The sequence below is a fragment of the Athene cunicularia genome (assembly GCF_003259725.1).
Source record: "Athene cunicularia isolate RWA chromosome 1 unlocalized genomic scaffold, athCun1 chr1_part1, whole genome shotgun sequence".
Taxonomy (NCBI): Eukaryota; Metazoa; Chordata; class Aves; order Strigiformes; family Strigidae; genus Athene; species Athene cunicularia.
The window spans coordinates 12,149,606-12,154,306 of record NW_020799091.1 but is presented as its reverse complement, the minus strand read 5'-3'; the positions used below and the strand labels follow the sequence as shown (position 1 = coordinate 12,154,306).

The 4,701-nt window shown below is 34.2% G+C and overlaps 1 long non-coding RNA gene across 1 annotated transcript in view; it reads left to right on the top strand.

Moving 5' to 3' along the window:
• Positions 1 to 4,245, top strand: part of LOC113484794 — a 41,808-nt gene extending 37,563 nt beyond the window's left edge. Inside the window, exons 3-4 of the long non-coding RNA XR_003399308.1 lie at positions 3,262 to 3,355; positions 4,154 to 4,245. This is a non-coding gene — a long non-coding RNA (uncharacterized LOC113484794). The remainder of the gene's footprint in view (positions 1 to 3,261; positions 3,356 to 4,153) is intronic.
• The last annotated feature ends 456 nt before the right edge of the window (positions 4,246 to 4,701 follow it).

Below are 4,701 nucleotides of genomic sequence, written 5' to 3'. Positions count from 1 at the left end.
CCCCCCCCTTTCTTCCACTGACCTCCATGTTTGAATAGATGTCTCTATTACAAGTCCTTCTCACGACTCCCTCTCTTCCTTCCAGGTTCAGTTTCTTAGATATATTATCACAGAGGCATGGCCACCATCGCTCATTGGCTTGTCCTTGGCCAGAGGTAGGTCTGACTTGGAGCCAGAGGTGGGGAGCTTCACCGGAGCCACCATTGTAGCCCCTACCCCTGCTACCAACCCTCCTCCCTGCCAACAAAGCCAATGTACATTCTCTTCTATGTCATAATTAACTGCTCTGAAAACTCAGGTTTGTAATAGAAGAGGATGTTAAGAAAGCAAGTGGTCATTGCCAAAACATGATGCTGCCGAGCCAAATGGAACTTGCTGGAGACATATGTACATGCAAAATGTTGTGTTTGCTGGGTTTTTTACATGCTTAGAATATTTGGGAAGTAACAAATCATCTTTGCAGCTTGTAGTGGTAAATCTCTGCTGTTGCATAAACTGAATCAAGTACCAAAATTGAGAGGTGTATATATATTGGAAATATATATATATTTTTAGCTATATCAAAATAAGATTGATTAGGCCTTGAGACTCTACACTCAGTGAAATTCAGAAAGTCAGTTCTATAATTAAAATATTCACTTATGAAGTACTAAATTAGAAACTGTGATGATACTATTTGTGTAGTGGTCATGTAAGGACATAACATTAGAATGAACTTTTGGAGATCATAAAATCCCATCCCTTCTTACTATACATAACCCATATAATATGCTACACTGGTCACAGACTCAGAAGATCTGTCATTACCTTTATTCTACTGTTAAGAAAGCAGAATTAGTCTGTAAGTCCTGTTACAGACTCTGTGACAGGGGCAAATATCCAGCGAAAGGAAAAATACAAATCACATAACCTCCTTCTCCATAAATCCTGATACAAGTGACATGAAGGAAAAGACGTGTTAGAAATGATGAGGAAGAATATTCATAAAATAATTGCTCTGGTAGTATTTTGGTTGCTGAAAGGGCATTTTCATCCAATATATATTAGACTCCAAGGGTTGCCTAAAGTAGTATTGAAATAAGACTCAGAGATCTAATTAGTGACTTTGCAAGTAATTGTCTCTTCTTAAACACTGGCTCATGTGCATAATAGTGTTCTCATTTTCCCCACTGAGAATGTTCCAGTTCTCCATTTTTAATGATAATATAAATGCTTATGGCCCTTTTGGAACTGTTTCAGCTGTGTTTTACCTATGAATTAAACAGAGATTGAGGGGACAGTTCTTTCTTACAGTTTTTCTAGTCTCAGGAAAACTTTTTGCAGCTAGTGATATCACTTTCATGGAGAAGAAAAGATTGCATTTATTTTACTGATTTCTGAAGCATGTGGGGAAAAGAATCACTGGAATTAAAACCAAAACACATTCTTGATGATTAATAAATAATGCAAGCTACAAGGAATCTGCAGCTGCTCTTAAAATGGGTGATTCTTTGCAGTAATTCCTTATGTTCTCTTTTACATACAAAATTAAGATAAAAACCTGAAATTAAGTAAGCATATAGTAAAGATGATGTATTGAACTCTGGTTTTGTTTGCATTCATATTATCCCCTATTCACAGCTTTTTCAAGGTGTCGTAGTTTAACCCCAGAGGGCAACTAAGCCCCACACAGCCTCTTGCTCACTCCCTGCTGGTGGGATAGGGGAGTGAATCAGAAGAGTAAAAGTGAAAAAACTTGTGGGTTCAGATAAAGACAGTTTAATAGGTAAAGCAAAAGCCACATGCACAAGCAAAGCAAACAAGGAATTCATTCACCACTTCCATCACCAGGCAGGTGTTCAGCCATCTCCAGGAATGCAGGGCTCTGTCACACATAACAGTTACTTGGGAAGACAAACACTATCACTCTAAACATCCTTCCCTTCCTTCTTCCTCAAGTTGAGCATGACATCATATGGTATGGGATATCCCTCTGGTCAGTTGGGGTCAGCTGTCCCAGATGTGTTCCCCTCTGTGTAAGCACTGCTCAATAGTAACAAAAACATTCTTGTATTATCAACACTGTTTTCAGCACAAATTCAGAACATAACCCCATACTAGCTACTGTGAAGAAAACTAGCTCTATACCAGCCAAAACCAGCACACAAGGTTTAATCTTATTGCACTTTCAGTCATCTATGATTCTTGCCCTTAATTAATTTACTGTTTATTTTTCAATTTATTTCTTCCCATGAGTATTTCTAAGATGTTTTGTCAATTAAAACAGAATAAGACAGGAAGACCTGCCTAACTTATGTAGATTTATATAAATGCCCTATGCCATGTATTTAGAAATCAAGCAAGCCATTGTCCTATATTTAAAGTACAATTGCATTTACTGTACTGTTTAATTCATTAAAGGAATCACACTATTGTTATACAGAATTCTTGATTTTATACCATCTTCTGATTTATCTTCCTCCTGGTTTGCATTCTACTGAGTAATATTAAATATTTACTAGTTAAATGCATTTAACTAGTTAAATAAATGCTAGTTGAAAGGTGTCTTCAAGAAACAATGGTATTCAGTTATATGTTATGTTTTTGATTGCTCTCTAATCAAACACAGTTCAATACAGGTAACATTATAAGAAATACTCTATACAGTTACTCAGTTTGTGGGTTTTTTTGTTTATTTGTTTGTTTGTTTTTTTAATATCAATTGCATAAATTTTATTATTATGACCTTTTGTTTTAGAGTCCTAACACAGCAAAAAAAAAGCCCCAAACTAAAACATCCTTCCCCTCTCCACCAAGAAAAAAACCTTTACACAGATAGAAAAAAACTGCAGGACAGCTTTATTATACAGGACATAGGATTTTTGTTTATATGCTTAAAATATAATGGTAGCCTTTTATGAAACTGCTGGTTTTGTTTTGTATTTTCTGTTACCCAAGTATAAGTATTCACAGAGACATCTGTCCACTTACAAAAAGCCAGTTTGTAAACCTTTGCTTTTACTTCAGTTTGATAAAAAATGTTTTAATAAAAATTGCCTTTTCAATTAAAAGGCTAATTTCTTTCTGAGATGAGAATCTTCAAAAGGGTTGCCTGCAGAGTCAGAGCAGTTTGCCTTTAAACTGCAACATTATAAGTACCATAGAAGGCTTTGGATTCTTGCTGGGCTTTAAATCTTGTAGTATTATCATAATTTATTTAACACTACTTGAAAAGAGCAAGGGTTGTAGAAAGAGATATTAATTGTTTCTTCTTTCTTTTAGGTTCTGTATTTCAACCAGAACTAAGTTTGACAATGAAAAAAAGAAAAAAGAGCCAATAAAAGCTCTCTTATAAATAAGCATAGTATAATAAATAGTAAGTATTTTGGGAAGGTGTGTATGAACACTACCAACTCAGAAATGTAGAGCGTGTGCTAGTGTTAACAGATAGTGGCATGGATTTGTATGCTGTAAGAGAGTTTAAAAAAAATTAACCCTGATTGTCACACTCATTCCTTATTCCATAAATATAAATTTATTTTATAATATAAATATAATAGAAAAGCAATTTATATAAAGGTAATATAAAATTTGTTTATTATTACCGAAGTCGTCATGGCAATAAAAACTATATATGAGAGAAGAGTGTATCATTTTACCTGAACCATTATACTCATAAACTTCCAAGACAGAGATTTCTGTAAGCTACAGTACTTCCAGTGTAACTCCAAAGGATGGTCAGGGACTATGCAGTTCTGCAATAAGAAAGTCATATGTGAAAGTTTTGGGTATATAGTTTAGTAGGACCTTCTGTTTAACTCCTCTTTAAGAGCTGTTCCGGAACCCATAGACTTCTGATGACTGTTTAACACAGTGCACCTAATAATAAAAAAAATTAAAAAAAAAAAAAAGTTACTTTTCCCTTTCTTAGTTATCTTTTGCTTTCAAATTCCAAGCCTTATCTCTTTTTGATATATGAAAACTCATATCCTGTATATTTTAAATAAATCTTTGATCTTACTCTCTTTCCTATAATTGATCTATCCATGTGTCTGTGTAATTTAAATAAATAATAACAGTGGGTTTTTCCTTTTTTCACCCTTACAGAACCTAGCCAGTGTGTTCTCTTATTATGACCCACCACATATTGTTATTTTGTTTCCTTCCTCAACAGTTTCCCCTGGATTATTGGCCTGGATTCTACAAGCCATTTTCTTCTATTCTTGCCATGGCTGATGAACATGTGAAAATCATGCTGCAATCCTTTCAATCCATTTATAATATAGATGTCTCTCCTTGATGTTTCATAACTGTGCAGGCAGTAATTTAATAAAATCTGGAAGGTTTTGGGGTGATTAATTTTTTATTTTTTTTTTTAAAAAAAAGGTATTTGTAGTAAGTACATCAGTTCAGCTCAAGAGTAATTAATTAATTTTCAGTAAATAATATTAATTTAGTGATGAACTTCCAGCTTATTTCTGCATGCCACACTCTTGCACACTCACACTGTTGCAAATTTGGAAATCTCTAATTAAATTGATGATACTCTTGCAGTAAAGCTGTTGATAGAGAAAAAAAAAAAAAAAAAAAACAAAAAAAACCCAGTGCAGTATTTGATACTGAGGTCTGTGTAGTAGAAAAAGCATCCAACATCTTCAGTTTTTCTACAACCAGATATCACTTTGCAAGTGATGCTGTTTATAGGCTAACATACTTTCTTAA